The sequence below is a fragment of the Puntigrus tetrazona genome, chromosome 20 (assembly GCF_018831695.1).
Source record: "Puntigrus tetrazona isolate hp1 chromosome 20, ASM1883169v1, whole genome shotgun sequence".
Taxonomy (NCBI): Eukaryota; Metazoa; Chordata; class Actinopteri; order Cypriniformes; family Cyprinidae; genus Puntigrus; species Puntigrus tetrazona.
This window is the reverse complement of record NC_056718.1, coordinates 18,789,524-18,802,733: the sequence shown is the minus strand read 5'-3', so window position 1 is coordinate 18,802,733 and position 13,210 is coordinate 18,789,524. Positions and strand designations below refer to the sequence as shown.

General features: G+C 36.8%; 1 protein-coding gene across 4 annotated transcripts in view; it reads right to left on the bottom strand.

The window, feature by feature from the left end:
• The window catches only part of ncoa1 (nuclear receptor coactivator 1), a 43,601-nt gene that overhangs the window by 26,920 nt on the left and 3,471 nt on the right, over nucleotides 1-13,210 (bottom strand). For 3 of the 4 annotated variants that reach the window (XM_043219442.1, XM_043219444.1, XM_043219445.1), the window contains exons 2-3: nucleotides 9,220-9,396; nucleotides 8,022-8,194 (exon numbers count right to left, since the gene is read on the bottom strand). The gene's annotated coding sequence lies outside the window, so the exon portion shown is untranslated. Of the gene's footprint in view, nucleotides 1-3,730; nucleotides 3,878-8,021; nucleotides 8,195-9,219; nucleotides 9,397-13,210 lie in introns of those variants that run through there. The other variant, XM_043219443.1, reaches the window with a different exon arrangement.

Below are 13,210 nucleotides of genomic sequence, written 5' to 3'. Positions count from 1 at the left end.
GAAACAGGACATACTCAAGCTACACATAAGGGAATCCTAAAGAGCATTCGCCGCATTATGTGATAGCGATACAACAAACTGACATACCATTGCAAAATAAAAAAACACTGGAAGTATTCAGAACCAACTCATGTTGACTGGTCAAACCCTTCATAACACAGAAAAACTATGCAGCTACCGATACGGACTAAACAATCATGCTAAGATAGAAGGCTATAACTTATTCCTGCTAAAAAGCAAAAGCAAGGTCATTACTGCAATACAAATAATAAGGTGAATACAGTTGGCTGAGGCTGAACTGCACTTAAATGGCAAGAACACACTCAGGAGAGCACTATGTTCAATCAAACAAAAGCCCTAAGTAAAAGAAATTAGAGCTAAAGACGGCTGAAAAAATAATAATGAATAAATCAATTAATTAATATATTATTTTGTCAGCTTTTACATTATAGCTTCTGATCCAGTTCCCCTAGAGCAGGTTACACCACCCCATAATTTGGTGACCTCAACAGCAATTGTTTACCTAGGAAGGCCAACTGAAACTGAAATAATACCTGCTCTACCAGCAGCTTTGATCCCTTCAGTTTAAAGAAGTTTGTTCGCCATATCTTGTGTTTGGTGTCTCCACTTGGGGAGGCCACCACCCAAACCAGAGCCTGGCTCTTCAGGCATAGTCCGCTTTGATCTGCAAGGCCTGAACAGGCTGCTATTGTGGGTCTGTTGAAAACCTCCAGCGGCCCCTAATCCCTGGCAGCTCCATTTCCAGCAAATTCACCTCAAACAGACCCATTTAAGTTGCAAAGAAAAAAATAAATCGCCGAATTTGGGCTGGTTTTAAAATTGAAACACTTGAACAGTCATTTGAGAAGAAAAAAAACAAGTGAATTTCTTTGATTACAAGCTTTAGCGCTGCAACATTCCACAATGTCAATCACGGTTGAAGGATATGAATATAATACCTATACTTAAAGGATTAACAACAAGCATTTACAATCTGTCATATTATAAATCCCTAATTTACACATATGATAAATTCTTTAAGACCGTTTGGAGGAACTATGGGCACACTACCCCATTTTTGAGGCCCCTGAGCCTTCACTTCTTTGCTCTGGAGAATGTGAAACATGACCATGCATGTGAACATGCAAAATTGTTCAGAAATTAGGTTAGATCCTAAAAAAATCCACCAGGACATAATGACTCCCCTGCATGTGCGGCCCTTACTGTAATTGTCAACAGCTTGTACTAGTGTGCTCAGTGTTCAGTTCATCCCTGCTCAGTCAAGTGTTGAGGAAAGCCAACCAACAGGTAATGAAGATACCTGTGCTTAGACTTGAGAATAACCAGTCACACTTCTCGTGTTGCATGAGGTAGCTATCTGCATCAGCTAAAGCTAACGTCAAAATAAATGGACATGTGACTTTCAACAAAAACATCTGTAGAAACTTTAGTTTACAGCACATTCTCACAATTTCTAGCTTTTTAAGCTAAAGGGAAGTCAAAGCATTGTTAGCATGACACCATTTCCGACCCTCAATATTCCAGAGGATATTTCAATATATCAAAGCATGTCTGTTCATATTAACATGTTACACATCTGCATTGTAGTCACATTTATCATTCAACCAAGTTAGTCTTTCTCTTACCGTCTGCTGTTTGCCGAAGCTCATATTTCACGCTAGATAAGAAATATTTGGCAACGTCCAATCTGATTTAAATTCCCTCGCCAAATGCAGTAGATATAACACGTTTTAACCACTAAGCTTAATGAAAGAAGTTGACGAAACAGTCATGAATCTTCTCTATAGGTCAGCTTAGTCCTGTTTATAAACTCTGAGTCATCAGTCTTTGGTTGAGAAAGTTTGCATGTAAGCTGATGCTTCTATCTTATATCTGCTAATAAGTTGTGGGGCTATTTAATGGAGCTATAATTAAATCTCTTTGAAAGCAATGGTAAGAGAGAGCATACTGTATCTTTTTCTGCCAAGAGGCAAAAACCCTTAATTTTTAAGCACGGCCATCATGTGACACTAATGTCTAAACACACATTTCTTTTTATTCATATAAATCTTCCATCTTTGCATTTCCTGTTACTGGAAGAATATCATGAGACTTCATACCCATTATCATAACCGTTTACAAAATCAACAGATGCTGACACCTTGTACTAGGTGTAATGATTTATCAGTATCAGCGCCTACAAACAAAACACACACGTACACACAAACAAGCAATGTTATGATGCTCAATACAACCAAGCCAGTTTTTATACATTAAAATAAACATGTTAAATTAAATTCAAATGTTTTTAATTTAGCTACACCAGGCAGACAAACATGTGTATACTTGTGGATGTGTGTGTCTCTCTCTCTTTATATCATGGGTGTGACTTTTCCCTGGCGCCAAACGGCTACCTGTGCTGGCTGGCTGCTGACCTGGTTATGGGAGGTCCTTTGTCAGTGTGAATGCTGTCCTCGGGGCAACCCGCCACCCAGTCATCAGACGTCTGAGTTTTGATGTCTCACTGCATAGTTTGTAAGCATACATAAACGTGCTACGTGAATATGCGTGGGGTACCTCAGGGCTTAATACTTAGCCCCCTCTTATTCTCTGTAAACACAGCGTCAGTGGGCTCTATGATAAAGCACAAAGCTTGTTCCATCCAAGTTTGTATCCGAGATTGGTGATTCCAACTTATATCTACGACTGCATTTCAATCTCAGCCTGGACAAAGAGCAACTACTTTTAGGGTTCAACAATCCTGTTCTGAGAAAGAAAGTTCAGATGTTGAGGACAACTTGGAAATTTGTTTTATTACATCAAAAAACTGATCGCATGTGTTTAGATGTGCAGCACAGTTCTTGCCTAAAAAAAGCTGAACAGAAAACTGACTACAGATGATGATAAAAGTTTACCAATGCAGTGGTTCTCAACCCCTTTGGATTCCCACAGACCCCCCACAGTTGACAAGAATATTTAAAAGAAAAAGCAGAACAATCGGAAGCGTTAAAATTTGAAAATTGTAAAACATTCTGTCATCTTAAGACCCCTTAGATGTTTGCTGAGGCCCATATTGGGCCCAAACCCTCTGTTTGAGAGTCAATGCTTTAAAGTCTATTATAGCACCCCTTGTGGTAACACTAAGAATGCAATGCATATTTGTGTCACGGTGTGAATTTCAGAATGTGAATTCAGTAAAAGTGAGCTAGAAGCAATCACTTACTTAGAGTATTTTTGGGGTGTAAGAAAAGTATCAGTACAAAAGCAAACTCTAATTTGACAAATGTTTTAATAAACATCATTTGCATTTTTCTCTATTTAACGCTGATGAAATATTCATAAAGAGCGCAATCTGAAGGACACCTCGCTTCAACAAAATCAATAGGATCTTATCCTTTCTACTAGCACAAAAACAAAAATCCTCACCATCATTCTCATTGCATGCACATCGACATTTTACAATGTGAACACTTTAATCTGCTTCCACTTTGGTCACTCACTCTCCACGCTAATGTGTAAATTTTCCTCACACTTCCTTTAGCAGACAAACAAACTATGAAAGCCCTGGGAGGCCTGCAGTCCCCTCACATGCTCGGCACACACACTCTCCCACGCGTATGTGCACGCACACACAGTCGGCCTGAAGGTAAACAACCTGCTTATGGGAGAAAAAAAAACAGTGGGAGGGATTTTCCTTTTCACTCTCTCTTTCTCTCGTTCACTCACGCACCTGAGGCAGGGCTCAGCTGTCACCTATGAAGTTGGCCAACTCAGCCTGTCCGGTCAGAGAACGGTCCACGACAGTTGCGCTAACCCCTCTGTCAGCACGATCTATGGCCGCGTGTCTCGCCATTTCCCAGGATACGGGGCTCCTTCTCGTCGAGAGCTACACTAATCACCTCGCGCGCAGACAGAGCAGCAACGTATGTCACTAAGCGAGAGGGAGAGACCACCATGCACCGAAGGATAGGGGATGAAAAGTATTGTTTACACACTCTTATCGGTGCTCACGCCAGGGGAAAAGAGAAAATGCGTCTCATAAATGTGAGCTAATAGGGCACAGCTCAATAGGAGAGGGAAGAGGCCCTCGTAGAGGAGACCAGTGGCAGAGCGATGAAGTTTCAAAACAGACAAATCCCATGCCTGAGTGCACACACCAGTCCCCCTCCATCCGTCAATGGTTTGCTCCATGAGAAGCCGTGGAGTCACTGTTGCTGTCTACCTCCCCATAGCAATACAGACGAGAGATAAAACGTATACAGCTCTCCCTAAGAAACCGAACACAGTGTGAGGCTGAAGCAACAGTCGTGACTCATTCTTTGATGATGTGCCAATTTATTCAATATTTTTCAAAGAATCGTGAGCTTCCAGAAGCAGAAACTCGATCAAACTTATTGCAAGAAATATGTATACAATGATGCAGAGTATGTGCAAAACATTTTCAAAATGAATTAAAGAGTAAAAAGCTCTTAATTAGGTTGTTTTCAGGTTCACCTGATTGTACTTGACTTATTTACATTAAGTAAAGGTAAGCACAAGATGAACTGGAATGTAGCAATTTTTTTGGTTTGCTTAATTATCCTTGAAATATATCAAATATGATAGATCTAGCTTTAAGCATGCAAGTATTCTAAAAGTATTTAAAACATGAGATATAGTCCTAAACTGCTATTTCTGATACAAATCTCATTCTGATTACAAGCTATGAGAACTATATCGTACTTCTTGACCAAATACATATGAGCAAATCACCAAATAGCATATTTTCACTCTGTTTGGTCATCTGAAAAAGCTTCATATTATCCTAAAAAATTAAACCCATTGGACCCGAGAAGCCTGACGTATCACTATATCCTGGAAAAACACTATACTGGATAAAAAAAAAAAAACAACTTACATTTCTCTTTTTAAATTTTATCTAAAGCTTCAACACACTGCTCCATTATAAGAAACCTGAAAGATTTTGATGAATAAAAATTCCTGGCTTATAGTCCACTGGGCTCTTTTCAACACGGCACACAGAAGCTATAGTAGAAGCAATATGCACTAAGTGACATAACTACAGAGAGGCAGGATCTGAACAGCTCTAAATTACAGTGTCAGCTTCAACAGCATGCAAACAAGTCTGCTTTAAAATGAGGTCAGCGGATTCTTACGCAGTTTGAGAAATGAAGAATCAATGTTTGTTATTTTAAAACACTGTTAACTTTGATAGCGATCATAAAAGAACACTATTGAAATCTACCTCTGTTTGGTGTCTTCATTCATGCACACATTCTGCATGCGCACACAGACCAATAACACACACAAAGCTGCACACACAAAACTGCGTGCTTGGGTTTTATAGGTTTAAAAACAAAGTATGCTCAGAACCTGTTTGAAAACCACTGTTTTACACGACAGCTTTTCTTTTCTATTCAGTGTAATTGCATCCTTGAGTGTGCACTTGATTTTCCAATAGTCTCCATAGTATTTTTTCACCTCCTCTGACCTCAGGCTGCGGTCTTGCAAAGGAGCAAATTAAAAAAAAAATTATACAAATTAATACGTTGAATATTAATCGTGAAAAGAGAGGTTTTTTTTCCCCCCTGAACCTCATCAGCATTAAATTACTCAAACCTTACTGTAAACGCTGTACTGTTGACATGAGAAAAAGATCACGGGTTCCATAACACAAAACACATGTCAAACAAAATCCGATAATTATGGGGAAAATTGTTGGGAGAGTACAACCTAAGCATGCGGAAGCAGTAAAGAGAAGTCTGACAACTACAGCTAAGAAACCAGGTGTCAGAGCACTGTACAATCATAAACATCTTTAAAGAAAATGCAGACACGCTCATGCAATCATCATATAAGCTAAACAAACTGCCTTTTTCCAAACGGAGTTGAAAAGCCATTAGGGTCTTTGACTAATTCATGCAAGTCAGTGATTAGCCTCATATTAAGAGGGAGGTCTGTCAATTCAGCCAGTTTCCAGGCAACTAAGTGATTAGCATGAGCATTTTTCCATACACTAGGAAATAGAGTAAATTACATTTTAGTTGTGGGTTTTTGCATTTGATTACAGCTTGTATAACAACAGTAACCGGGATGAAAACATACCATCTGACAGCATCAACCCTACATCTGTGTGTCTACGTTGTACGATCTGCATCCTAAAACATTTAGAACATACGACAGGAAAATAAATGCTGCTCAATGTTTGTGCGCTTGACCAATTTATCATATTTTTACTGATTTACAGAAATGAAAGTGTGGAGGAAGAATAAAGCACTCTGTCTAGCTTCTCTAAGCTGTGCTGTGGTAAATCTTATATTTAATGTAGCTGGTTGGATTTACTTGCAATAATCTTATTAACCAGGACTACAACGAACTAAGAATATAAGCCTGTTTGTGAAAACAGAATGAATTACACTTTTTTTCATAAATTAAAGGAATCACGGCACAATCCAAGACTACAAAACTAAAAAACGTCTGCACTACCACCAAATCTATAAAATGCTATTAAGCGAACTTCTACGATCCATCTCTCTATGTTTGATGATTAATATGCATGAGGATCTGTAATTTAGACTAATTCGATTTCAGTGTGGGTGGAACTTGAATGCATCAAAGGCAAGAAGACAGCAATCAGCAAAAGCGCAAACATGCATACATTAAAACCATGCTAATGAATAAACTACCCAAGTGTGAGTGTGAAAATTTAACTGCAAAATAAGAGCACAGACAGATGCAGCGCAGGCACAATCGGGTTTCACATTACCATGACAACTGTAGGCTCTGTTGAACTACCACTACACATCTAGTGTAAGTAAATGCAGAAAACACCATACAGTGGGGCCAGGAAAAGTGTTACACCTGCAGCGACTGTCCCCAGCATCGACCATTTACATCTGAAATGCCTCAAAGCCGAATACTTGTTTGAACAGAAACTACCGTCTTATGGACCCAATTTATCAATTAACTTTGCAGTGATGACAATTAGATGTCAGTTGTGACTACAGTAGCTACTTCCACATTTTCGTTCATTTAACAGATGCCTTTGTCTAAACAAGAAAAATACAAGCAGAAGTTAAACCATTTTGTGCCAAGATACAACAGAAATTCAAATAGAAAAAGCTGTAACAAATCTACAATACCTTTCAGAAATTTCAGAAGTCATTAAGATTTCACAATGCATTTTAAAAAAGGCACATGCTCACCAAGGCTGCATTAATTTAATTTAAAAATATAGTATTATTGTGAACTACTAACATTTAATTGACCTATTTTCTATTTGAATATACATTCAAATTGAATTTATTTATTCAGTCTTCAGTGTCACACGATCAGGAATTTTTCTAACGTGCTGATTTATGCCACAAACCATTTATTGATGTATAAAAAAAGTTGCGCTGTTTAATATTTTGGAGGAATTTGATTTAAAGAAAGTTCATAAAAACAGCATTTAGTAAAGCAAACAAATGATGTTTCTTTTGAAACATTATGCATGTCTTGACTGTCACGCTTAATAAATTTAACGCATTCTTGCTGAATAAATGCATTCATAAATGTCTACATTTTTTTCCCCTGCCAAACAAACTGAGACCCCAATTTTTTTCAATCGCTATAAAACAATATATGATCAAACAATTGTAATCAATCAATGAATTATTACCCAATATTAAGTTACGAGTATCTGATTTTTGCCTGTGCACGCAAGGCTACATGTGTAATGTAATGTGACATAAACAACAGTGATGTAACGTTTAGTCATGCAGCCACTACTCGGAGAAAATAGCTTGTTACTGGAAGCACTACACTATTTTGAAAACAGCTGAGCTACCGTCACGCAGCTAAGAATGCAGTCCAGTTATTACCATCACAACTTGCAGTTAGTTACTCCAAAACACTGGATGATTATGTAAAGATTTCCCCCAATAAAAAAAAGCTTTTTACTGCTGGATCCACAGTTTCAGCTGTGGCCAAATCAGGTTATTTTTTAATACAGTTTCGAGCTTCTGTATATGCCAACTTACTTGATCTAGGGCTCCAGAGGGATGCTCATTGAGAGGAACACTATGGCTGTGGTCCACTGGGTTTATGGGGTGGGAGAGATCTCAAGGAGAGGGGGCTACGGCGCCACACCCTCCCTGTCATGCAGAACCATCCCACCGGGGGGAGGCAGCACAGAATGGACACCCAATGTAACCTGCGCAAAAAGAATTTACAGGCATTTTAGGCTACATTTACACAGCAGTAGAATATGGTCGTCAGTTCTAATACTTTTACATAGTGTTAAAAAATACATAAACATAATAAAAAAAAACTGTAATTGAAACAAAGCTGAAAAAAATATAAATATAGTAATAAAATTACTGAAAAAATATGTTATAAAAACTAAATAATAAAAAAAAACATTATAAAAGTATATAAATAATACCAAAATAAAACTGCAATAATACTGTTGTCAATTTAGCAAAACTGACTGGTGGATATAAAAATGTACTTATTTTTTAGCTTTAAGGGTAGCGTATATATACTTAATTATTTTCAAAAATTGTAATTTTATTTATTTTTGCTTGCATTTTGACTTTATTCATTTGAATCTATTTATTCATTTAGATTTGCTTTTTAAATAAACTACTTGGCATTCACCTATCAGCATAACAAGCAAAAGTAAGCAGAAGTTATGTAACATCGAGCATACATGAAAGTCATGCTATCAGTGAATATGAAAAATCTACACACTGAGACAGTCTAGTCATAGATTCATGCGTGTGCTGTGCAAAATCATTTTTTTCATTGCCATAGCAACTGTAAGGTCTGTTACGCTACATCTAGTTATAAACCACACTAATAAAGCCTAACTACAGCTTGGCAAAGCGTTTATACAATTGCACCATATCCACGTCTATAACCTGCTGCGCATCATCGCAGATTATGATTTTACGGAGGACCTTGATGGTTAAAAAGTAGGCAAACATTTTAAACACCCACGAAAAAAAAGACAGCATTTATGACTTTCATCAGTATTGAACGTCTATACAGCAATGGAAGTGAATGCCTTATAAATATTTTTTAGCTTTGGTATCACATACAAAATGGGTCTACATCCAGTTTTTTTTAAAAGCAATCTGTAGGTGCTTTAAATGAAAGTTACTGAAGCGTACAGAGTAAATGTAGCCTTTTAATACTGGAGGTCTGGGTCTGTAAAACCCAACATGACTGACTCACTTGATCTAGGGCTCCAGAGGGATCTTCATTGAAGGGAACACTATGGCTGTGGTCCACTGGGTTTACGGGACGGGAACTGAAGGACAGAGAGGGGGTAGCCTACAGAACCGTACCCTCCCTTGTCATGCAGAACCATCCCACTAGGGGAGGCAGGAGGAAATGGGCACTCAATGCAACCTGCGGATGAATCACAAGAAAAAATTAACCGGGTTGAGGGAATAAAATCAATTCCACAATCATCAAATCGCTGTCATTGTGAAAGCCCCTTAAGACACGCATTATCTAACAGTGATGAAAGCCAGCACTGTCTCAAGCTTTGCCATGAAGTTCAATTAAAAGAAAGAGGTTATAAAATGAGGAGCTAATCTAGTTGGATGCCGGCTTTCGGGCAAGCAGCTGATCAGCGCTGAGCTCTGATCAAATCTGATGATTTGTATAAAGTGAGAAGATGAAAGCAAAGGTTTCCTGCTGTGTTAATTAAGAAACTCTAACTTCACCTCAACAGATGTGAGACCTAGGGCAGAGAGCACCGAGGGTTTGATTGAACGAGTGCTTGTATGTGTTCTAGATTATAGCAACTAGGAAACCATAAAGCTTTTGACTTCAGATGGGCCTTTGTTCTTGTTCCAGACCAGTATTCTCTACCAACAATATTGATCCTCATGGGGCCCTTGAGGAATTTAAAGTGCAGGCTATCTATTTAAGCACCAGTGGGATCATATCTTTTCATTTTTTTAAAGAACAAGGCTACCAGCATATTTAAAACGAAAAAACAAAACTGTAGGGCTACATTTATTAATAATGAACGCTTTGTTCATTATTTTGAAGCAAAACCTAGATATGTATTACAACGACATGATATTGAGCTATAAGACAAAAATTGGATTAAAATGGATTTATAATGGTTTTATATACACAAAACTGTCTGGACTTGATTAAGAGGAAAACAAAACAATTCATGTTTTACTGACAAGTTTCATCATTATATTCAATAATATGCATGTCTTAAAATAAAAAATACATGGCAAATAACCATATTACCCTGAACACTAGCTATACTTAATACTACTAGCTAAATTGAACACTGCGGTTCCTTAAAAGACAGCAGGATCAGACAAATTTCCCATATAACAACACAAAGTTCATTACTTCTCTGCAGAGGTGGCAGTATATACCTCCAATTACCTGATATGCTCTACTGTGCTCCAGAACTGTAAATCTACATCTAAAAAAGGTTACTATAGTGCGGTATAATAGTGAAGCTATGAATACAACAGAATACACGCGAAATAAAAGCTGCATACTGAATAGCACAGTTAGGCACACATTTCTGTATTACGTGAGAAAAAAAAATAGAGACTGCTGCGTGATATGGAGAGCTGTGAAACAAGCACAGCTATACAGATTAAATTGGTTAGTTGAACAGTTTGGTATTTATTAGACATTTTATATAAAGTGTGCAGAATGCCACAATGTCACAAATCAGAATTGAGTATTTCAAAAAGCAATGTTATATGTTATGCAATAGGTAAGATTAGGTAATGTATGAGGAATGTATTGTTCATTAATCAAATTCAGTGTATGAAATGAAAATTTGAGCTTTAAACTGTCAGGAGCAGGATCAAAGTATACAGAATGCAGTAGCTGTCTCTTAATGCTTTTTGTTTTGCTTGTTTGTTTGTTTTTATTTTTATGAAAACATCTTGCGAGCACAGCTAATGTCAGCCTTATTAACACCGCAATCATATGCTGTTCTAGCACCGAACGATGAGAAAGTCAAGATATCAAAGTCATCAGTGCACTTGCAATGCATACGGATGTACAGTTAGATTTGGAAATGATATTAAACCACACTGGTTCGTGCAAATGTAAATAAGTACCAGCAGTGATAACACGAGCAAAATGCATCAATTTTGTAAGCAAATGCAAACGACAACCACCAATAATGCAGCTATTCAGCTCCTAAATGAAAAGAACATTTGCACCGGCTTTTCACATGTTCACTATTAATCATAGAATTGATATCTGAAACAAAACAAAAAAAACTTTTATTCAGGAACACTGCATTAAAATGATCAAAAAATGGTTTGTTTTCAGAAAAGCTTTAAAAAGCTTATAAAACATTAAAATAGAATATATATTCAATACAAACTAGAATGCATTTCAAATGACGTGGGCAAAACAATGCAGAGTCTGAGAATTTCATGCAAATACCGAGTTTGTGTTGCAGTCAGAAAATAAACTTTTTTTTTTTAACTTTAGCCTACTTATTATGTTTTAAATCTGCAGAAAAACCACAGAGGCAAACAAAAAACGGAAACAGATTAGAAGAATTATTATTTTAAATTTCTGTGGATATTTCTTTTAAATTGTATTAAAGTTTTTAAACAGGCTAGACATTTAATCTAAATAAATTTGACTGAAACACTAAGAAATAGGAGAAAAGAAATGTTAGGACTGGAAAAGTATGATGCTGCTTATACCGTGTTTAGTGCATCTAATTGAAATACATTACAACACTGCCCTTTTAGAAGTCTATGAAGGAGGATATGAAACGCCAAGTAACTAAAAAAGGACAAAGAAAAGGAAAAATTGTCATTCATGAAAGCGAGGCATAAGGCTTTGTTTGAGAAAAGGTCAGATTTTCACTGCGAGTGTCTCTTCTAATGCGTCCAAGGTTTGCGTAGCAATTACTTACATCTCCAAACAATGACAGATCTCACTAACATCTGTAGACGAGAACTCTGAACGTGCGCGTAACGTCTGCGTATAAACTGAAACGACTTTCAGGAAACATTCAAATTCAAAACACTTCAAGAAGCATAATGACAATAACCTCTGGAGAAACAGAGTGAATTAGGGCATGGAAGCAGATTTCACTAAATGTTTCCACCTGTATGCTCTGTTGACAGAAGGAGAGAGACGTTGAACTGGACTAATGCAACACAGCAAAATATCTCCCTAACCGATTGTTAGTAGTAAGAAGCTAATAATAGACTGCTTCCTCGTTACTCATTGTTAGAAGTATGAAAACATCTGAATTTACAAACTGAAACAGTACACCTAATGATAACATCTTTCATATTTATTCATTTGCTTAATACAGTCACAGACTGCGAACGCTGGAGAAAATGGAACATTTATGAAAGCTACATGATATCGAGACGCATTTCGACCACACTACAATGAATTAAAAAAATGTAGGTTTGATTAAATTCTAGATGCATTTATTTACATCTTTAATGCAGGAACATTTACTAGGAAGTATTACTTCGGAAGCTTTATCGAAAAAGTAAGTCGATTTATGCCTTGCAGGTAACTTGGCATTTTAAAATCATGCAAGGGGCGAAATGCAAAAATATTTATAATAAGGTGTTGACTTTCAACCACTTTGCAAAGTCCTAAAACAGCCGCTCAATGTTGACAAGTTCCCACAGCAGTCAGTCCCTCTGGATTTTGCCATTTCAATACATATTCAAGCAATCTCTGCTTTATTTGCAATAGCTTGCAACTTTTGTCTCATACTACAATCAAATGGCTTCCAGGCCAAAAAAAACAATTTTTACCAATCATTTGTTTACACATTCAATGCCATGGAAACCAACATAATTGTCAACAGGACAGTTGTGACGTTGCAAAAAAACAACATTTTTTCTTTATTATTTTCTCAATTTTTTTGTACAAATAGCTAAATATTTTTAGTCAAGATATTTGTTCAAATAAGATACAAATTAATTAAGATAAAAATTCTTAACTAAAAATGTAACAAAATTGAGTTAATTGAAAGGGAAAATCAAAATCCTGTCATTTTCTTATGAAATAAATGGTTCTTGATTTAAACAATTTCAAACAATTGCACCTTTTTTTTCTTTACAGTATCTTTGGACCAATTATTATGAATTATTTCTATGTGAGCATTGTGTTGTTTCATAACCTACGTGTTGTTTACAATCCCACGACAGATAAAACTTTTATTAAAACAGTTATAAGT